We start from the raw sequence: 24,364 nt of genomic DNA on the forward strand, positions 1-24,364 counted from the left end.
TAAGTGACAGCAGCCAGACACAAAAATGAAACAAATCAATAGTGGCGTCTCTTATGGAGAAGACCAAACCACAGCACAACATGATAATGACCACAAGTCCACTCAAGCGTTGAGACTACCCCCAGAGAGGCGCTTCTTTAAATGAATGTAGGTTAGTATGATTGACTAATCGCCTACTAAATTAGAATAGACAATATCGTATGGCTGTGTGCTGCTTCTAAGAGCTTCATCTGCTCTGACTCATAGGAGCACCTATTGCCCATGATGATTGTTAAACATAATGGTACACTTTCTTCCATAACCTGGCAATTATAACGCCTACAAAAACTTCAGGCATTATCTACTTACAAAAATAGTAAAAGACCCATTTTTAGGATTAGATATAGCTATATAACTTTTATGTTGTGGATTTGAATATGAAAAGGAGACTGGTGGGGAGTGCAGAGAGCCCAAGGGACCCAAACACAGACTTCCTCTAAAATGTTAATCGTTTGACTAATTGAAGGTATGTTCTTTGTTGGCTCTGCGTTTTGGAGGGTCCCTTCTATGGACTGAGCGAGCACAAGGTAGCAGGGCTTTCAGATGTTATTGTATTTGACTGCTGCTGCACAGGGGTGCCAGTGGATTTAGGTGCTTTTAAGATAAGTTACGCGGACACACGCACACCCACAGACGTGCGTGGAGACACACAAACCTGCATGTATACCCACCCACCGACACGGCGACACATGCACACACACTAACACATGTACATGCCATCTATTTGCATTTCAAAAGAGCATAATTGCCCACGGCGGTGGCAGGGGGAGCGTGGCCTCAGGATTCCCCGAGAGCACTTGTGAAGTTAACGAATCATGAGTCTAGACTCAACTGAAGCGCCTCTTTCATACAAGCATATTCACACCAACATTCTCCGGAGTAATAGGCAGGTAGAGTAGTCACACACCATTACACAGACAACCCCCAAAAAAACATCCTGAAAAGATCCTTTTTGTAAAAAGATTTTCCCTTTGTTCAAAGATAGTTTTAAATTGTTTAAGATGTTGAACTCAGTCTTTAGCCATTTTACACTCAAGCTGAATAGCACTACGATTAGATTCACGAAAAGAATTTGGGATAAATCAGGTTGAGGCGCTTACATGCACTGCAGCACACATTTACATGCAGTTGGTCAATGATCAGATATCAGATTTCTCCTCACAATAGTTTAAGGGTGACTTTGGCTTATTAGATAACAATGACACATTTGTATGAATTCTGAATTTTACAAATAGTCTAACATTAGGCCATGGAAACACACTTATTTAGACTTAATTATTTTGGTTTCAGTCAGAGTCAGACTTATTTTGTAATTATTCTGTAGACAGCGACAGCATAAGTAATGGTCTTCCCTTTCACCCCTCTGCACTGTCGTCACAGCGATACTTTCACTGTTCTTTGTCTTTGTCTCAGACATTGTAAAAACCCTTTTGGAAACTATGTTAAGTGTATATGGCAAGAAATCAATTTACTCCTTCAAAACTCTGTTAGCCAGGTTTCTCCTAATCCTCAGAGGCGGAACGTTACTGAATACAAGATGCTTCTTATTAACAGAAGTGCAACAGGTCAAGCAGCCAAATCAACTTCTGAAGACACAGTATTTTGGGGCGCGGAGGAAACCGTTTTACTAATCAGGAGCTACAGTGTGCGACTCCGCAGATACAGCAGTTTGTTGAATAAGACGTATTAAAACAGTAATTAGTACATTTATCCATTCATCAATCTCTGATAAGATGGTTTAGTTTTTTATTCCTTAACGAAGAATGTAATAAATTCCGTCATAGTTCAAATTTTCAGAGGTTCCTTTATTTAGTTACCTCCGCCACACAGGTTATGTTTGTGGTTTGGTTTCTTTGTTTGTCAGCATGATTACAGAAAAAACTACTGGCCTGATTTTAATGAAACTTGGTAGAAGGGTGTGGCATGGGCCGAGGAAGAACCTATTAAAATTTAAAACGGATCCAAATCAAGGGTTGGATACGCAATTGTTTCACTTATGAAGCTAAGCGTAAATTCTTTCAGGAAGACTTGTAATAACTTCAATCACCGCTCTCTCTTCCTAAAACTATTCAGCTGTTTAGAGGCGTTCACTTTCAGTAAACCAACCAGAATTGCCCACGAAATTCATGATCCAATCACAGCATTACATCCCTGCTTTAAATCTGTTTCTCTCTCTGCTGCTGTTAACTGTCATTTCAGGCAAAGCGTGCAACCCTACTCCTCCCCTTCCACCTCCAGTCACCATCACCCGAGGCACCCTGGGTCTTCCTCCAGCAGAACGCTCCGTTGACTCCTTCGGTCTGGTCTTCGGGCTCCTTCGACGCCACCACCAGTGTCTAGACTCCATCGGGGGGATAGGTCTTGTTTCTCTACCCCTTTAAAAATTATTTTATAACGATGGAGTCTAATCTCCAAAGACTCTGTATATTTCATATGCATATGTACAATAAACCTTTGCATATCTGCAACAAAGTCTCTCCTGATTGAATTGTTAACATTGCGAGATAGGACATGGCCTTAGCAGAGGTCTGCGCTCTCCGAGTGCCCTTATAGTTTTAGTCTTGTTTTCGAAATTCATTTGTAATCATAGTTTCCGTGGATGAAATTAACACAACATCAATGCAAAAACTATAATCTAGATACTTGTGTGCATGTCAACAGTGCAGGAAGAAAAGACAAGAAACAGACAGCATGCTTAGCAATGTATCAATGTATAGAGATGTTTCCTACACATGGTAGTCCAGTGGGTACGGTCAGGGAATGCTAGAGGAAGCCGAGGTGATGCTGAGTCTGGTACTACATGGACTACAGTCATCTAAAAGGTAAACTGCCTCGTTGCTGGAAAGACTGATGGCCTGGCAGAAGTGTTATTTGTCTTGTATTGCTGGGTGAGCCCTCACGTCCACTCAGGAAGAGATGAAAGAAGGACGGACGGTCTGTCTGGGAGAAGTGCTAGCAATGTGGTGGAGGACAATCTGTCACCAGCAGTCATCACTTAACAGAGCCCAGAGCTGCACCACTCACTCAATGAGAACCTCACAAGACTTAAATGGGAGCGCTGGGCAGAGCCAGAAACAGACATGATTAAAAATATGCATGAAATGAAATGCAAATCCTTCACCCTTTTACTTTAGTATCGAGCTCAAAAATCTGAAAGTGGGACAACAGAAACAATTTGACAAAAAAGTAATCACTAGCGTACAAAATTAGAACAACAAGAAATATTTAAAATGATAAACATTAAACAATTATCCTACATTTTTCAGTTTTAACCCCTGCGTGTTTCACAAAATAACACACAAACACACTTTAGTATCTAACAGGAGCTGGCACGGCACATGGAGGTGAAGGACGTGCAGAGGGGTCCGCCCTGTCTCATGACACAATAAATGACTGTGATCCAGGTTCCAGCAAAAACAAGGACTGCTTTTCAATTCCACCTCTTTTACCCAGATGAATGATGAAACCGAGGTAAGAGGTGCAGTGTTGTGGTATTAATATACATCAGGGGCCAGAGCGCCACACTAAATCAGGAGCCCCAGTACATTTGTTATTCTAATGACAAGCAATAGCCACGGTCGGGCTGTGTGGAGTTGGGAGATCCTAAACTGTGAGAGGACTATATTCACACCAACATCACTCCAACAGAGGACCCATATACCATGCTGGAGTACAATGTTACACTAATACATCTCTTGAGTGCTGAAATTAAAAATATTACCCAGATAAAGCCACGTTTCAATCAATGCAAGCCACTTTTTAAAATCGCATTAAAGGCTCTCTACTTCAAATTACTTTTATTCATCTCCGAGGTGTTTCAACCAACAGCTGCTCATCTGACCCGATGGATCATAAATCAGCTTTCAGAAGAAGATCGAGTGAAAAGGAGAAGAGAAGACTGACGATTCTGGTGAACTCTCCGGATTGAATAATCAATACTGACAAAAATAAATGGCTCGACTATTTATCAAAGTCTGTGGTCAGCGCTATAGCAGGATTCCTGTAATGTATATTTCATACACTTTTATACTCATTGATTACCTGCCCCTTAGTTTGTAAATTACGTGTATATTGATCTGCTCATCATACATTTGTGCCACTGATAAAGAGATCAAGATTGAACTCCGTAATGTAAATCTTGAGCCATTTTCTGCCAATATCACAAGGTATTATCAGGTAAAAAATAAGATGTTTATATAGTAACATTTTAGTGTCTTGTGTAGATTATTATTAACAGCACCTTATTATGTGAGTAATCAGGAAATAAATCATATTTAATCATGATAAAATCATCATATAAACTGAATGTTGCACATGATAATGAAAATGTAGGCTTCATCGTACCATTGCTTGAATATTGGTCGTCTCTAAATTTTTGCCGATTTAAAATCCCACTCCGAGACAAAAAAGGGCACTTTCGGCAACATCACAAGGTGAGTCCTGCTCCTGAAGTAAAACATATTGATTAAAAGGTGATAAATCAAACATGAAAAAGAGAAACACCAGTCAGAAGTACCATTTATTCTCATTATCTGAGTTTATGCGTATATTCCATAGGGAGATCAAACTCAAAAGATGACCAGGAGTGTCCCCGTGAATCCAAACAGATTACACAGAGAGAGAGAGAGAGAGAGAGAGAGAGAGAGAGAGAGAGAGAGAGAGAGAGAGAGAGAGAGAGAGTGTGAGAGAGAGAGAGAGAGAGAGAGAGAGAGAGAGAGAGAGAGAGAGAGAGAGAGAGTGAGTTGGGGTGGGAGGAAAAGAGGCAAGGTTTGGATCGATGGCGCCAGATCAATGATCAATAGGCCGCTCTCACCAATACACTTCCTGCTGACGCTTGGAGCTCTGGTTACACAGATGAAAATGGGTGGGCAGGGCCAGAGAGTGATGATGATTTATGTTAGCAGGGCAGATGTTTCATTTAGGAAAGAGACCTGTCTGATAGAGATGCCTGAATGTCACCGCCTGGACAGTGAGTGAGTATTTTAACGGTCATACCAATGGACTGGTGCTGGTCTGCAGGTGATAATAGGACCTATGGTACAAATCGTGACTTCCAGGACATACAATAAACTCTTTTAAAATGTATTAACAGTTGAAAAAAGAAGGGAAAAAAACTTTATAGAGACTCCAGTGCGGCTGCACAAGTAAAATACCTCTTTACTTTAAACTGGGTGGCCAAATTAAATGAAGAAAATATGTCATCCAAAATCTAACACTTATAGAATAGGTTGGTACCTGACAAAGAGGAAATAGAAATATTTAAAGGCTTAGTTGGGTCCATCTCACAAGTAATGGCAAGTAATGGTTAATATGTAAGCCAAAGTGTGCCATTTGCAGGCCACCATCTCTCCTCCACAGACTGAAGGGGAAGATAGAAAAAAAACTAAAATCAATATCAAACTGGCTGGGCAACCAAGAACAATGCAATACATCATTTCCTTGCAGTAACATGGATGATATTTTATCATTATAGATTACAAATATACTGTAGTATCTTCATCACAGCTTATTTTATTGAATTTCTCCACTGTAGAGGCTTTTTTTTTGGAGAAGTGAAAATGTGGCTGTATTGGACAAGATTTAAAATGAAAGATGACAACAGTCAAGACACATTTCTCTTATGGAGTCATTTTATGACCATTCAAACTCCAACGAAAGGCTCATTTTCCACCTTACTAAATGGCACCAATCCAAATCTGAGTATGAACTTTTACAGAACTTTTTTTACCCCTATCAAGATTTTCTTTTTATAACTAGATATTGATGTATAGCAAAATAAGTTGCCTTTTAATTTTGTCTGTTTTTTGCATCATGAGCTATGAGCATACACGTTTCACAGGGTCATCAGTGACTAAAACTGCAACAAATGCTCATTTCACTTTATTTTATGGCAATTCTTAAAGTCAGAAAGCCGCTAACTTTGGTGCTCTGCAATAAAACTCAACTTGTGTTTTGAAGCCGTGATGATATTTGTGTCACTAGTGCAAGTGCATGACACCAATTCACGCATCACCTATTGTCTCTTACGACAAAACACTTTGGTTCCTGGTTTACAAGATTACAGTAACAGTCTTAACAGAAGCAGCAGTGACAAAATTCACAACAACATGGCCCATACTTTTCTGACATCAGTGCAACCAACACATACTCCTGTCCACATACACGAAAGGTGAACACATGCACACACCCAGGTGCACAAATGAGGGTCCGGTTTCGACCTGTCAGTCACCCATGCCTCTCACAGCCAAGGTCTAGTGACAACTGTTAAATCAGAGCATGCTTTCATCCCTGCCATGGCTAATGCTGTTAACTGAGGAGCAGCATCCCGGCTAACACATCCTGGGTAACTCTAATTACCCCTGAATGAGTCCCGCTCATCCTCCTGCCCACATGGTGCCCAACTCCAGATCAAAATGGGAGAATAGGCTATAGGAGGGAGTACAGGACCACACACCATCACTGAACAGTTTCTATTTCTTGCCAAATTCACCCCATGAGCTCTAGTCGATGTCTCTAAACTCTGTTTTTGTAATGGGGATGGAGCGCAATAAAGATGTAACCCCCCCCCCCCCCCACCCACCCACCCACCAACCCCCCAGATCCCACCTATAGTTACCCCTTGCAACACTGTCCACCCGGCTCTTAGCTGTGGTAAATTGGGTTAACGCTCACTAAGTGTCCCATCGTTAGCGTTGTTAATTGACTACTGCGTGTGATAATTAACAGGGAGCGGACAGCCTACCTCGCTAATCTTATTTAGGTCATTTGCATTTAAAATGGTTTTGGTCTCTCTGGCAAGTTGAAAAAAAAATGCACTTGGAAATCATGTTTGATGGGCGAGTCGGAATGAACAGCCACTTAACATAAAAGCCTGTGAAATTGGGGAGGATGCATTTTGTGTGAAATGTCGTGGTCCAAAACTACTTTTTGAACTATTTTCTACATAGAAAAGATACTTGTAGTTTTGTATAGTATAAAATAAAATAAATAAACTAGAACTTTCAGATGATTACAGCATCAAAATAATACAAAGGCGTGATGATTTAAAGTTCTGTAAACTGGACCTGATGGTCGTGTTTACCAAAGGCATACTGTCCCATAAAAGTACATCACATCCTATTTCTCTTACTAACTAGTGTTGTGAACTCTTAATGTATGAAGGTTGATTTTGTTGTCGTGCTGTGATACCTCCAGATGAATGTTTTCTTTGTTGAAGCACCTTCTGTCCTATTTTGGCAATGACATGAGCGCTCGGTAGCTACAGGGGAGACACACGACTGAGCACTCCTCCTGATTCACAGAAGCATTAACACAGCACATTAGCTCCGTTGAGTAGTGGGAATGAAAGATGGGCTAACATCGCTGCCCCAGGCAAAGTGAAGACGTACACTAAAGCCAGCTGCCATCTATTATGGATAGCCAGTGCCGACCCCCACTGTTGGTGTTACGGGGGTGACAGTGCTGTCCTTGCCGAGGCGTTGACCTTCCTTGGCGGGGAGAGGGCGCTGGGCAGATTAAAAGTGGACTGGCTCACCGTGCAGTCCAGGCGTGCCCCTGATGTTCTGCCCAGATGGTAACCACACTCAAGTAAATACATACACACACAAATTCTGCTGCAACCTGGGATGACAGATGTGGGCTGCGAACACAGCCGCTCCTCAGGACGCTCAGCCTTCAGTCTATACACTCTACGTCTACAGTTAGTTTCCACCCACCAACACACTCACAGAGCAACACGTGCGCGCGCGCACACACACATGCACACACACACACACACACACACACACACACACACACACACACACACACACAGTCTTCAGAGGTCTAACCAACCCTCACCTCCTGCACCCTCCTTCTGAGTGTTTCTCCATCACTTAATTCTGGCTGTATGTATGTGAATCATCCATCACTCACTCAATCAGTCCATTGAATTTCATTTAGTGCGGTGTTACACAGGGCATGTGATTGATTCACTGGTACCTTTTCACTGAAGCTTGAATGACACACAATGCTGGTTTGCACACACACACACACACACACACACACACACACACACACACACACAGCTTGCTTATAAGCTGCTGCACTGGGTCTCCATTGCCAGGGGGGAGAGTTGGGTGCCCATGCTGCCAAAGAAGACCCCTTTGAGATTTAGTCAAGGTCACCATGTCCAGCTGGCTGTGCCAACATCTGTTCAGAACGGCCTCAAGACTGGCAGGAGAGGGGCCGGTCTACGCTGCTTGCCCTTGGACCACTGGCCACATTTGGACAAATAACTGTTACAGCAGTTAATGCTATCTGACATTGTATAAAGTCCATACATGTCAAACATAATAATTTACTTTAAAAAATATATTAAATATATTTATTATTATTAAAGGAGAATTCCGGCCAATTTTTACGTTAATCTTGATCGCTATAAATATGCATGTACTTTCGTTTGAAAAAGAAACGACCCGAATCGCTGCAGGCAACACGGAGTAGCTGCAGCTACGTGTACAAGCTTCCACTGAGCTAAAACGGCAGTTGTCGTGACCTGTACACGAAATAAACGAGACAATCGTGACCTGTACATGAATTAATAAATCAAAATAACGTGACTATTTACGAACTGGCGTGAGACCGGGTTGGAATTAAAACAATGTCTGAGTTGAAAACGCATCTTGTTGTCACGTAAGGGCCCTGTTCATGTTTCACAGACATTTTAATTGCATTTTGTGTCTGTTAAGAGGCACAAAGGCACTCTAAAACCTGCCCTGACAACTGCCGTTTTAGCTCAGTGGAAGCTTGTACACGTAGCTGCAGCTACTCCGTGTAGCCTGCACCGATTCGGGTCGGGTTTTTTTCAGACTTAAGTACACGTATATTTATAGCGATCAAGATTAACGTAAAAATTGGCTGGAATTCTCCTTTAATATGGACTGTAATCAAACCCTAAGTTTGCTGATTTGGAATGACTGAATTGGGTAAATTAACAATAGCTCCATTCATAGTAGAGCCAAATCGATAAATCAACCAGGCTGTTATAACTTGAGTACTCTATATCATTTTATGTGAGTACCTGAATGTTGAAATGACTGAAAATGCCCATCCCTTCTTGTAACGTTAGCAGTGATAAATTAGCCTAAAGCTCAATGCTTACCTGTTCAGGAGGAAATGAGCCAACTCGGCGTCCTTTTGGGCTCTAAGCTGTCACCATCTTTTAAATGCAACTCCAATATTTATCCGTGTTTTACAACGTCTCTGGTCATGCAACTGTTTAGAAAGATGCCTGTTTTTTGTAGGTTGCGTAGAATGAATCTATCTCTGTTAATCCAGTTGCTTATACCATGGCTGCAGCACGTTGTTTTTGCGTGTTCGCGTTTCATGTCTGGCAACCCAGGTGTCAAAATGGGCAGTTGACAACAACACACAGGCCAAAAACAGACCTTCTGTCCCGGAATGTGGCTTTAGCATTGTGGTCAGAGGCAATGGTATTTCAACTAAGCATGTTTCCTTAATATCTGTGACATATTGTGGTCATTTTTGATTTAAAACAGTAAATATATAACATATTGGACCTTTAACAATAGCTTCATTCATAGTAGAGCTAGACCGATAAATCAACCAGGCTGATATATCAGCTGATATTAGCTTATTACAGATATCTGTATTGGTGTATATGCTGGCTGATAAGTAACACGAAACTCCAGAACAGAAAGGTTAGGTAAATTAAGGTAATTTAAAAACTATATTCCTTACAAAGTTTGTCCACCAGAGAGCACTGACAAGTGAATTTGTACACAGTAGTGTAAAGTGTATCAGCTGATATTCAATATTTGTGAATTTATATTTATAGCATCTGTCGGGCTATAATTCATGGAGCACATTTTTAAAACATGTTACAAATGTAATGAAGATTAAACTACAAAACAAAATAAGTAGGGCTGGTTATCGTTTAAAATATTACGATACCAGTACCAATACAGTACCCTTAAAGTAATACCGTTGCCAGTAGAGTACTATATTTTATCCTTTTTTTCTACCTCATTCGATACCCATCATGTGAAAGGAAACATCTCGGCAAGCTGAACTGCCTGTGCATTTCTAAAAGGCAAATGGCATGTATCCATCGCTGCATCTGTAAGTGTAGTGTTAGTGGACAGAAAAATGATTGACCGCTATCAACACTTTCCTTGTTTTAATTCTTCATGGAGGTTGTCTGCCAGCAAGGCTATCGATTTTTCTATCAAATACGAAAACGTGCATTGTGGAGAGGCCACAGAGGTCAGTGTGAATTAGAGCAGAGGTGTGTGTGTGTGTGTGTGAGGGTGTCCCCTCCTCCTCCCCTACATCCTCATTGTCACTCCCCAAAGGCCTCTCTGTTAAATTGGCTGACAGATAATAAGATCATACAGGAGAGCACAGACACAGAGACCTTTGTCCCACAATCCAACAGTCTTACTTCTGGTAAAGCTGCTTCATAGTTTGAAAGAAAACGTCCCTGAGATTAAGTGTTTTCCTTTTGAACTAGCAATAGAACTACTCTGGTAAAAAGTACTGTATCGTCTGTATAGCCTGACAGTTACAATATATTTAAATTTTTGTAAGTAATAGTAATTATCTCTTTATTTTTATATGGCCTTTTTAAAGCAATTCATGGGATCAAGACTTTGATTTCATAAATAATTTTAAAAGCAAATGATTGAAGTGAATATGGCTAACACACACAGATACAATTTTAGTGCAGACAAATCTAAACTTTTTCAGTTGATCTTTTGATTTTCCGTGACCTATAAAGCTTTGTCATAGGAAGGGTTGGCTTTTATTAATATGTTGCAAACTGCTCACCACATGGTAATTATGACACCTACCAAAAATGAAATGTGTCTATTCAAATCTACTCATTTATAAATAATGGTGGAAGCAGCGTGGTTTGCCAACCATCATTAAACTAAAAAAGGACAATTTTCTATTGTTTTGGCCCTGTTTTCAGTGTAGAGAGCAAGTGTTAGAATAAACACTTAAAATGCTAGTGGGGGAAAAAAGCCATTGACATGTACAGTCATGGCCAAAAGTGTTGGCACCCCTGAAATTTTTCCAGAAAATCAAGTATTTCTCACAGAAAAGTACTGCATTAACACATGTTTTGCTATACACATGTTTATTCCCTTTGTGTGTATTGGAACAAAACAAAAAAGAAGGAAAAAAGCAAATTGGACATAATTGCACACAAAACTCCAAAAATGGGCTGGACAAAATTATTGGCACCCTTAACTTAATGTTTGGTTGCACACCCTTTGGAAAAAATAACTCAATAAATAAAAAATAAATCAATCGCTTCCTATAACCATCAATAAGCTTCTTACACCTCTCACCCGGAATTTTGGACCACTCTTCCTTTGCAAACTGCTCCAGGTCTCTCATATTGGAAGGGCGCCTTTTCCCAACAGCAATTTTAAGATCTCTCCACAGGTGTTTAATGGGATTTAGATCTGGACTCATTGCTGGCCACTTCGGAACTCTCCAGCGCTTTGTTGCCATCCATTTCTGTGTGCTTTTTGAAGTATGTTTGGGGTCATTGTCCTGCTGGAAGACCCACGATCTCGGACGCAAACCCAGCTTTTTGACACTGGGCCCTACATTGCGACCCAAAATCCTTTGGTAATCCTCAGATTTCATGATGCCTTGCACACAGTCAAGGCACCCAGTGCCAGAGGCAGCAAAACAACCCCAAAACATCTTTGAACCTCCACCATATTTGACTGTAGGTACTGTGTTCTTTTCTTTGTAGGCCTCATTCCGTTTTCGGTAAACAGTAGAATGATGTGCTTTACCAAAAAGCTCTATCTTGGTCTCATCTGTCCACAAGACTTTTTCCCAGAAGGATTTTGGCTTACTCAAGTACATTTTGGCAAACTGTAGTCTTGCTTTTTTATGTCTCTGTGTCAGCAGTGGGTTCCTCCTGGGTCTCCTGCCATAGCGTTCCATTTCATTCAAATGTCGACGGATAGTTCGTGCTGACACTGATGCACCCTGAGCCTGCAGGACAGCTTGAATTTCTTTGGAACTTGTTTGGGGCTGCTAATCCACCATCCGGACTATCCTGCATTGCAACCTTTCCTCAATTTTTCTCTTCCGTCCACGTCCAGGGAGATTAGCTACAGTGCCATGGGTTGCAAACTTCTTGATAATGCTGCGCACTGTGGACAAAGGAACATCTAGATCTCTGGAGATGGACTCGTAACCTTGAGATTGTTGATATTTTTTTGGTTCTCAAGTCCTCAGACAGTTCTCTTCTCCTCTTTCTGTTGTCCATGCTTAGTGTGGTACACACAGACACACAATGCACAGACTAAGTCAACTTCTCTCCTTTTTATCTGCTTTCAGGTGTGATTTTTATATTGCCCACACCTGTTACTTGCCCCAGGTGAGTTTGAAGGAGCATCACATGCTTGAAACAATCTTATTTATCCACAATTTTGAAAGGGTGCCAATAATTTTGTCCAGCCCATTTTTGGAGTTTTGTGTGCAATTATGTCCAATTTGCTTTTTTTCCTTCTTTTTTTTGTTATGTTCCAATACACACAAAGGGAATAAACGTGTATAGCAAAACATGTATTAATGCAATACTTTTCTGTGAGAAATACTTGATTTTCTGGAAAAAATTCAGGGGTGCCAACACTTTTGGCCATGAGTGTAAACAGCATTTTCAAATTTGTCTGCATTAGTCAAACTCTAAAGCCCCTGACACACCAACCAGATGGCTGACAGAAAAGGCAGTTGGACTGATTAGTCGGCTCCCCGAGGTCCAAAAAGTGCCTTGGAACACACCGAAGCAACGCCGTCTTGAGCTTACGTTCTGCGCATGCGCAAAACGTAATACAAAAAATGAAAACCGGAAATGACAACGCGTCATGTGGGTCTGGCTTCTCCAGCCGATAGTAATGGCGGCTTGTTCGAAATACGATCTCGTATTTTACGAAAATAGTTCACTTAAACGTGTTTCTGAAAACATTTTAAGCGAGACATAGGCCATACAGTTGCTGAATCTGTCTTCATTTCAGATCGACAAAGGTCAGTTTAAAAGATTTTCGACAGATTTTGAGAGGCGTTCGTCACTCATCCCACTCGTTATTTCCAGGTGAGTCCGACTGCCCGCCCTCCAACCCAGCAAGTCAGGTCAGCCAAAATGAAGGCCGACAGCTCCTTCCACGGACGACGGCACGGAACACACTGAACAGACTCGAGTCACTGACCTCGCCAGACTGTCCGACGGACGATTATTGGGTTGGTGTGTCAGGGCCATAACAGTAGCTCGTCCGTTTGTGGTCCCAATATTTATACTAGCTGCATTTTCTCATTATCTCTAAATCTCTTCGCTAAAATCCCAAATGGGCCAATTCTATTCAACTGCTATCTGCTTTACATGTATCTATAGTATTCATATTGAGATGTGCAGCTCTCCTCTCCCCCGAAACACCCCTCAATACATCCCCATGGCGTGTCCTCGGGCCTTCTGCCCCAAGGGCTCAGGGGATGTGAATACTCCCTGGGGCTGCTGTTTTCACAGCCTGTGAGAGAAGCACTCGAGAGAAAAGGAGAGAGAACAGGAGAGAGGCAGCAGCAGCATTTCTCTGTTTGCTTGATGTCACTATAATGGAAATATGCATAAGTGAGAAAAGGCATAGTGGGCCTTTGGGGCCCAAGAAGTACAAATATTTTAATAACAAACACTTTCAGTGTTTGCCTCCTGTAACGACACCTGGGTATTATTTCACATTGAATGCAGTCAGTCAGTGCCGAATTCTGTATGCATAAAGATATAGATGTTTTCTACTTTTACTGGAAGTGATTTTTATGCTGTGGAAAGTTTTCCTGGTGATATGTCCTTTGGAGAACTGTCATTAATCAAAAGTCAAAGTCACCTCAGATCTCACATTAGAATAGACCAGTTTAGCTACGGCTGAAATTGCAGCTGACCCCTCGTGCCCTGAGCACTTATTCAAAATCAGCAACACGGCCATAGGGGGCTAAAACAACTAAATTGAGTGAGGTTGCAAGAAGCTAGTATGACTACTGAGGGAAAATACCCAATAAAGCAATGCCAAGTGGCAATCTCAAGGGTTTCCTTGAGCTTTCTAATGTCCTGATGGGTGACTTACAGCTTTGTGTATGCTATAAATGTAAATGACAAAGGTTATACTGTAGAGAATAACATACAGTTAACACAATAAAAAATGAACAAAAATGATGGTGTTCATGCCAAAATAGTAACGTATGTCCAGTGCAAAGGTGCCTGTGATCAAAACTAGAACTTAAAAAAAGCATCTGACAAAGGTGGCAACGTCCAGATTCACAAGGTGAAGTTGCTATTGGCATTGAAACAAACCCAAAACCAAAGTACATCTATTACAGATGACATTACAAAACTGTGCCACATACAGTAGTTGTTCAAATTCAATCTATTCTTCTACAACTAAAATATGGAGTACATTGTGGGAGCAGTTTGATATCCATCAACAAATTTAAAATATATTACCTAAATATTTGTATTAGAGAACAATCTTTTTTCAACAGGTACAGTGTCTCCATGATAGAACAAATGTGCTGTTGCTTTTATAAATAGCAGATGAAAACCAGACACATTCTGTACATAAATGGGGAAAAGCTTCATCAGACCCATTGAATCCAGTATCAGTGAGTATATGCAGCCTGTTTGAAATGATTTGCATTTCTTATTGTGTTATTGTCTTGAATCAACTTATATGTGTTAATTATTGCATTAAAAATGATCTCACTCTCAACACAGTCACAGACAATTACAATCCTCAATAATAGTGGAGATCTGTGTCTATATTGAGTGTATTTGAGATTGGTAAAAAGGAAAATACAGAAAACGGTTTGGCTGAACAAGTTAGACTCCCTTCTCGGATTTTTCATAATGAGCTGTCAGTCATATCTCAGTGCCACACAACTTTCATCTGCCCTGATTCCTCCCAACCTCCCCCATTTATCACTCCTTTCTCTCTTCTGCGACGCACTCCTCCAACGCCCCGTGTCGTTTATCACGTCCGGTGGAATAGAGTTTCTCCAGCTGTCAATTTAGGAAATGGAGTGAGGAGTGAGACCCCTGGGACCCCGCACTAATCTTAGAATGCAATGTTACGAAAAATGATGTACATCTTCAGTAGCCAGTCACACTCGCATCCGCGGGAGCAGCACATGTGTACATCAATTATCTGTCCTCGCCCAAAATTCCTCCTGTCAGTAAACAAACAACTAATAAAATGCTGCAGCCCGGCAAAAGTAAACTCAACTTATTCATCTCCTTTACTGTTGTGGCAATGAGGTCATGCATACCTGTATATAGCTCTAAAAGTTATCCTAAAATTATAACCCAAAGGCTGGAAAAATCTACTCAACTCCGCTCTACTTTACTCAGCTGCTCTTTCACCTCAGTGGTGTTCGATAAACTACTACCTGCCCTGGGGTTTTAACGGTCAGTGCTGCTGTTGCTGTCAGAGCCTACGGTGAAAAACGCCAGTGTCACACAGTTGTGTGTCCCATGGGGAACAGATATCATAGTCGGTTACATGACAGGTGTGGCAGATGAGCAGTGAGTGAGACCTCTGCTCATCACTCTGCTGACCGTTTAGGACGGCAGCACACAGTACGCGGTGCATGCTACTCTACTGCTGAACACATAAACACCTCAGGCCCACTGATATTAGAAATCAGGTCCGGTTATGTTGAAACATTTGAGGAGGAGTTATACAGATAATGACCAAGTTGTCTTTTTATTAACTGTTTATGTATGTCATGGATTATTTTATGCATTTCAATATGATGCACTAGTTTGTCTTGTGCTATTTTTATTTTCCTTTCAGGTCAATGGACCTATGAAACAAATACTATAATTCTGCGTGAATGAAGTAGAACTGTCTCCACCACAGTGAGAGGTTGTGTGAAACAGTAGTATAGCAGTTATTCCATTGGCTGGCTACTTGTAATCACCCTTGTGGTTTAAAAAGGTCGAGGGGTCAGGGGTTATGGGAGATAAGGACCCTAGGGACCGTCATAAAACACTTGCGACACTTCAGCCCTCGTTTGTCATGCCAGAGCTCGATATCACTCATTCATCATGGTTAGGAAAGTCTTTTCCTTTAATACACATCTTACGTCATAATCCTGCATTGTGACCACAGTCTACGCCCTCTAAGACCAGTTATTTTTACAGTTATGTTTAGAGCATGATGGTGCATTTATCAAGAACAATCCTTGACTTGCCATAGTTTCAGACGAATGTGTTTGTTTATATGTCTGTGTGTCAAGAAAGATTCCTGTATAAATCTACAGAAGCTTTATTTAAAATCTTTTTTCCTCTGCCGTGTCTGACAGCAACATAAGTTTGAGGTTTTCAAAGTCAAAACACTCTTCCTCAGATTGGGTGGTAACAGCGACTGCTCACCCTCATCCACATCTGCATCGCATTTTCCTGAATTTGCCAGCGCAGAAAGGAACAATCAAACGGCCGACAAAACAAATGAGATTCCCTTACATTAGGCAACCGTGTAATCACATTTCCCATGTTGTCTCTTTCCCTATATGCTACGTCCTGTCGAAATTGGAGCCAGAAAGTAGGAGCTACATCAGTCGGGTCACAGTGCAGCCTGGTGCAGGCCTCCCTCCGTTAGCTCTGCATACAGAGACGCTCGCTCCCGCTGAGACATCTCATTTAGTGCATCTGCAAACAACATTACAGGTGGAAACGCTTTAGGAGATGTCTTGCAAGCATTAATCCCATTTGTGTCCTAACCCATTTCAAATGTGCATGCCGCTGCACTCATGAAATGAGAAAGATGCTGCGGCGATCAAATGGATGCAACACAAACATTTCCAAGGACTTCAGTGGACACACAAAGGAAATGTCATCACTAAGAGGATCTGCATTCAACGATAGAAAAGAAACGGGTGCCTTTAAATGTCGAGCAATGAGCGGTCGATTTAATAAACCATATTTGTGGAAATTAAATGTTGAATAAAATTATAAGGCTCTTTTGTAATTAAGGTGTAAGAAGACAGAAATAAAGTCTATCAATGCATGTACTATTTTGTACAAAATACTAATCTAAAAAAACAGGGAGCATATTTGTAATTGCACCTTTTCAAAAAGGTAACCACGTCATCATGTCCAAAAAACAGCAGCAGGTGGTGACACAAATTGTTGTATCATGCTTCTTAAAATATTGAAATAAATTGCTCCTCCTAATAAATCTTTCCAAAACCATGCAGTTAATTTGAAATGGCAGCAATCTACTGGAATTCAGTACCACATTTTCAATTTGGCAAGTTTAAGTAGGAGAGTAAACAAAAAAACGTGACTTTATGTTATGTAATGTATCAAAATGATTAAAAGAAAAACAAGAATCCAAAATTATGACAAGAAAATATCCACATCCCTCAGCAGGTGGTGGTTTGAGGAATACAATAAATAATGTCCTTGTGTATTGGACATCATTTTTGCACTAAGTTCAAAACATTAGCAATGAATGAAAAGAAAAAAAAAGTTGAGGTTCTTCTGTTTATCAAATCATTTAGACTCAACAAATCATGTGTTTTTAAATCCAGGTGGAAATGCTTTAAGTGACCTTGTGAAGACAAAAAATAAAACAAACAAAATCAGAAAGTTAGACATGCAAGCAATGAATACAGCATGCATAGGAGTCAGAAAGCATGAATAAATATGAAATGCTGCCTGTAGTTAAATACTACCCTCTAGTGGGCATTGCAACGTTGCTGGATGTCTACCTGGTACAGTCTATGATGTCAACTCAGGACCCAACAGAGGAATCAGAGGCATTTAATTACTTGAAAGTGAGGAGAGTTCTTTACAGATTTGCTTGACTTCCGTTTTATCTTAATCCCAGATAAAATAATTCAGAACAATCCGAAATAAGAAATATGATTGTTTCTAAGGTTTCGGTCCCTCATCTGAATATCCAAATACACTAAATTCTCCAGGAGAGCACACAAGCAATTGCTGCGTATCAGCTGTTTATTCAATAAGTCATACAATACACACTATACAAAGAACACTGTGCAGGAGGGCTAAATTCACGGTCATGTCTGACCTGCTCAAACGGGGGTTGTCTGGAAATTGTGTCAACACACCTGCAACGATACTGTAAGTCGCTGAATTGATTCGTCGATCAACACAAAATCAGTAGGCAACATTCCAAGGTTCCAGCTTCTCAGATGTGATAATTTTCTTTTTCTTTGATTTATATAACTGTTATTTAATCATCTTCAAGTTAATCAGACAAAACAAGCAAATTAAAGACATTACTGTGGCCTCTGGTCATTATTTCAACTATTTAATATTTCACTGAAATATAACACTGAATCCATCGAATAATTGAGAAAGAAATCCACAGATCAATTGATAATGGAATAAGCCTACCCCCCTGCACTCTTCTCTCCCACTGCTCACTTTGCTGTTTCACTTCCACACTCTGAGTTAAACTACTGTCAGGTGAATGACATACGCCACCCAATCCCCATGGCCTGCTCTTAGCATTCTCCTCCTTGGTCACGTCCAATTAGCTATCCCCTAAACACTCTTTCTCATTAGGCTAGCCATAATCCACTCATCGTGCCTTGATTTGGCAAATAAATCACACTGAATTTTTTCAGACTATTTTCCCTCCCATGCTCCACCACTGCTGCCGTCTTTTTAAGCTCGGTCTCTCCCTCAGCCTCGTTAACCCTGTCCAGAGTTTCTACGGTGACAATCTCCGCCAGGCCTCCTCATTGGACATGGCAGCCGGCAATTTGCATGCCAGACTATTTCTCTTCATCATTGGGCCTCTTTCTCTCTCACTCTCTATGCTAGAAGAATAGAGAATAACTCAGCAACTGACGGCAGACGGCATGCACGTCCTTGTCCTACAAGGTTACGAATCCATTTCATCTGTGCAAGAGGGGAGTGAATTAAAATAAATGATAGCCGGACATTTATTGCATTCTGGGGGTGAAGGAGGGATAGGGGAGGAGAGGCACAAGTTGCGGAGTGAGACTTGTGTCTCATACTGAGCCAGACTGGCAGACAGTTTGATATTGACTGGCATACAGCCTTGGCACAAAGAATGAAGACAATACGAAGACAATAGAATTATCCACCACAGAGCTGAGTTTAAATCTGTTTGTCTCTGAGCCCAGCGTGCTTCAGTCTAGCTGTTGCTCTGGGATCATACAACTCTTCACATGTCAATGTATCCAGCGTTGCACATCATATGTCACTAGTCAGTGCCGGGACAAGTCCAAGCTGACCTGTGCCATTAAATCTGAAGGAGCTAAATTCATATTTTACAGTTATTCCTATGTTGATATTTTCACCATAAATGCTTCTATTCATATATCAACTTTAAACAGGTTTATTCTCAGAAAGTACAATTATATTTTAATTTTGTGTTTTACTGTTAATAAAATACATGCATGCCCCTTTGAGACAAGTTTAAAACATTTAATAAACACTTTTAGTTGCTTGCAGGTACAGTATAGAGTGGGCTGCATAGTTGAATGACCCTGTTGTGGAACGTGTTGTAGACTTATGGAATATATAGTAAAAAGGTGGCATTTTCTATTGGAATATTTTTGTTTTTTATCAAGTTTACTTTTGTAAAGAGGACAGTGGATTACTTTCTCTACAAGAGGAGTCGATGAGAGCTGAAACCAATGTCAACTTAAAGCTTTAGTGCGTAACTTTTTGATATTAATGAACGTCCATTACATTAAAGCCATTGCCAAATAAGTTGCTTTAAAGCTAATTAAGACTATCAGCTCCAGTCCATCATGGGTTTTTAATCCTCCTTGGCTACTAGCAACTGTGTGGAGGAGGTGGGGGAGAAGTGTGTGTGTGTGTGTGTGTGTGTGTGTGTGTGGTGGTGTGGTGTGGGGTGTCATGGTAGGCTTGTAACAGGTGGAGGGGCCAACAGTGTTGTTGTCATTACTTAGAATTCCTCATGATGGCGGCAGAAACTACGCACTATAGCTTCAAGGTTTACACTCGCTACTGAGTTGTGGATCCTAAAAAAAACTTGTTCTTCTTTTAAGCCACTACTGTTGAACTGCCAGTATTATTAATATGAGGATGTCTTGAGTCTATTTTGTCCACATTTGGACTAGTACACAGCTTATAATATTTTTAAACTTGGAATCACTGCTGTCATTTGAATTGCAGCACTGTGATGTTGTAAAAGTACGGGGATAGTGTTTATAGATGTCACTGGAGAGCCACTGTGCATCACTCCAAACTGCTCCTTGTTTCCATCTGCGTGTTCCAAAAATACATCCTTGGACCCAAAGGATCCCTCGCTAAGTGACTTTTTTTTCCTGTTGACCACAAAGCTATCAATATGTCTGCCTCTTGACACTGCCCTATCTCTCTCTGGACAAGGAGGCCGGACTCTGAATGCTGACTACTGCTCGCTGCACAGCTCTCCTGGACCTCTTCCAGGACACTCTATTGTAATACAGTTATTTTTAGACAAGTTGACGCAAATAAATATTTATAGTTGTTTGCAGGTCAGGGGTCTCAATGAACTGCAGGGTGGATGGCAGTGAATAAACTACAATATGTAACTATGTAAGCAGGAATGAGGGTTCAATACAGCAGGGCAGGAAAAAAAAGATGGGGAGATAGTTAAGGCTTGGCACTTGCTCATACTTAAAAATCAGAAAGAAATACATTATAATTATAATCTATGGAGCAAAATGAAGACTGAGACCATTTCTATCAATACTAATAATGGTTAGGCCTCAAAATAACTTAAGTGGAGAGCTTCCTGGTGCGTTATGGGGTTATTCATTGCAATGTGGTGTTAGATTTTTACTCACACTTTCCCTGAATGCAGCTTTCTCATTTTCCCTGACATCTGGATGCCTGTGATAATAGCCCTGGCGCTGATCACTTTTACATTAAACTTGGGTCTGAATGGAGATGTGTGTCACTGGAAATTATTACACTTGTCACTTCACTCCACTTCCTATCAAATTTATACTTTAGGAGAGGATATTTCTATGCAAAGAGACTGAAATGACCTAGACAAAGCCTTGGCTTGGGTGATGAAGGAGTAGCACAAGGAGGGAAAATTTAAGGTTCAAGGAAATGCTGAAGTAGCCAAAATGTTGATTGAATGGTAACATTTTCCTGTGGTCTCCCCCCTAACCAGAATTTGGACAGAATATGGAGGGAATATTGTGTTTCTGTCATTGTTCATCTAGCATAACTTTGAGTCTAAATATAGGTCATGCAAGGCTCGGGCCACACATGCAAGCATACACACACTGAAATACACACAAAACACAGTGAGTCACTGTGTGCTTTTACTCTGTAATGCTGTTTCTATGTCTAATCCTTCTACCTTTCAAAATAATTCAGATATTTCAGATAAATTGACTTCAAATGCTCTTAAAATGGAATAAGTGCAGTGACATACCGTAACTACTGTAATAGTATTTAGCTGTAATTTGATGTGTACATTGACTGACAAATTTGATCAGAAATACCAATTTAGAAGTACACTGCATTACTTCTGTATTAACCTTCACTTCAATAATGTTGAACAGTTCAGTGTCTGTATAAAAGCCGCATATAAAGTACAGATTAATCTATTGACACAAATCAATCTTCTGCACAAATGTCCAAAAGTCGAGTCGTTCCGTTTCTTTCTCAGTTATTCATCATAGGAGAGACTGTTGTCAGAGTGCAGGCGGTCAGACAATACAGAGAATACAAAGAAGTCGATTTTAATTTCTGAAAGTGATGGTGTACACCTCCGTCTCTGGAACCACATGTACCCATAATGGATCAGATTCCACCAGAACATTTTGTCCTGTGCCTTTCTCGATTTTCTGACCGTCTCAAAGAAAATATAAATACACAATGATACAGTGGACTGCCCAATCTGCTGTTCAAAATCACATCAACATTTGCCATTGCAGTAAAATGGCTCACAACAATTAGCAATCTCTAATTTCAACAGCCCAAACAGAGGCACATTTTGACCTTCGTACCGACCAGCCGACCAGGCGTCTGTCCGTCAAGGCCGCACAAACAACCCAGCTACTCAAACACTTGTCATCATCCCTCATCAGCATCTTGATTGTTGAGGAGGACAGATTAGAGGGAATGTCCACATACATCCAGCGGCCTCTGATGTGACAGCAAGGGTTTATGGGATAGAAACCCAAGAGCCCCGCCTCACTTCACCTTGACCCCGCCGCCCCGCTTCCGCCACTACCACTCCTCTCGTCCCAGGCTCTCCGGTCTGACCTCGTCATCCCGGCCTCTGGCCTCGCCTGTGACGGCTGAGTTATTACCATAATTACCCAGGAGGCATTGCAGGGAGCGGCCACATGGCCATGTTTAACAGAATATTTGGGTGTTTTATCGACTTTAACTCAGCCCCTGGGGCAGGCGAGAGGGGGCTGGGATGATAAGAAAACCACTCATGTGGGAAATGAAGAGGACCATTTCACAGACGGAACCAAGAAGGGGATGAAATATACTGTTAATGCAGCAGTGGCCAGTGCACATATGTCATATATTCTCTAAGACAAGGTGTAAATATGCTCATATATTCAGGTGTCGAACAGAAGGACTTGGCTGGAGATGACTACCTTCTAAAAATAGCACTTTAAACCTTATAATGGAAAAAATGAATTTGGATTGCTTTGTGTCAACATCAAATATTTCAAGTCCTGAGGTGGAATGAAGGTGGACTTGAAAAAATATATTACTCATTTTTCACAGCTGGGATCTTCCGAATTGACAGACTGAAGGGCTTTAGGGAAATTTATAGTATGTTTCTTAGTGTTGCCGTTTGTTTCTTGTCAGACCAATTTTTATAGACTTTTTCCATGTTTGTGTATATTTGCTCATTTGAATTAATAGAATTCTGTGGGACAGACAAACAGCAACTTCTCTTAAAACAGTAGTTTAACATACATTCAAACCATGCAACAAGGTCATGAAAAAGGTATTGAGGAAAAACAGTCAAATTCACCCCAAACTAAACTATTACTTAAAGAACAATGATTGTTTTCTTGCTGTGACAATCACAAATTAAACACATTTTGGAGGCCAGGTGGATTTTTGTCAAAACAACAGTTTCAGCTATATGTTACATTTTTAAAAAAGCTCTTTATAATCCATGCCTATACTGCCATGTGTACACAAGCCAGGAGGCCATGCATATTCATACAGTTACAGAGTGAAAAGTACAGCCCAGCCTGCCATACACGGGGCACAGGGGCCATTGGCCTTAGGCCAACAACGTACAGAGAGACAAAGATTGTGTATAGTAAGCACACACTTCTATTAGTATCTGTATTTATTTACACTTACTGGCTCAATCAAACCCACACAGAGAAATATAGAAACACACACACGTTCACACAAGCCCTCACCTGCTCATAAAAGGTCAACACATTAGCATTCCAATACATACTGTATTCAGACTTTCCTGGTCCTATACAGCTACCCATCAAACATGTCCAAGATGGCACTTAGCCGTGTGTGCCCGTGTCTTATTATGCAGACCCATCTGTGTGGGTTCAAAGGTCATGGCCGGGCCTGGCAGGGGCTACAGGTGAGCAGATGAGAACAGTAGGGGCTCGGTTTAATTTAGCTAAGCACTACAGGATGCAGTGCGCCCCTGTACCTGGGAAGGACAAGTTGAACTTTTCACACTGCGCCTCAGACTCATCATTTCAAGGGGTGGAAAGTCGAAGAAAAATGAGTAATAGAGTCACAAAAAAAGCTTTTGACAAAGAATCTGTTTCTTTGTGGCTGAGTTGTTTTTATTTTATTTTGTGAGACTTGTTCAACAAAGACAGACAAGCACATAAACACACAAATCTACGTACACACAGGACTCTGTCACCAAGTCTCTGTTTTTACCTCCCTTTCTTTCTCTTTTTCCCTCTGACACACATCCAAGCACACAATACACAGACATATTGAAAGAAGATGACTGTCAGCAGTGTAACCGTGTGTGGGTGTGTGTGAGGGAGAAAATCCCTAATCTGGCATGGGCCAGCTTCCTGTCTAGACTCTGCATGAGGAGGCCAGTGCTAACCTGGCCAGTGCTGTGAGTGTGTATATGTGTGAGTGCATACATACACACAACCATTGTGTTTGTGTGCAAGCTACTAATGTATGTGTGAGCACAAACCTGCATTATGTCTGTGTCTTAAAGAGAGAGAGTAGGTGGCCGCTATCATTGTACTTGTCCAAACCAAAAAACAGACATTAACCACTGGCCTTCTATATCTACTGTCC

The 24,364-nt window shown here is 41.0% G+C and overlaps 1 long non-coding RNA gene across 1 annotated transcript; it reads right to left on the bottom strand.

Annotated features, from left to right (window-relative positions):
- Positions 1-1,880: 1,880 nt before the first annotated feature.
- Positions 1,881-23,163, bottom strand: LOC116066114. Its single transcript, XR_004108899.1, has 3 exons — positions 23,153-23,163; positions 14,664-14,668; positions 1,881-1,979 (listed from the first exon to the last, which is right to left on the bottom strand). It is a non-coding gene; the product is annotated as an uncharacterized LOC116066114 (long non-coding RNA).
- Positions 23,164-24,364: the final 1,201 nt, after the last annotated feature.

The sequence above is a fragment of the Sander lucioperca genome, chromosome 19 (assembly GCF_008315115.2).
Source record: "Sander lucioperca isolate FBNREF2018 chromosome 19, SLUC_FBN_1.2, whole genome shotgun sequence".
NCBI classification, from domain to species: Eukaryota; Metazoa; Chordata; class Actinopteri; order Perciformes; family Percidae; genus Sander; species Sander lucioperca.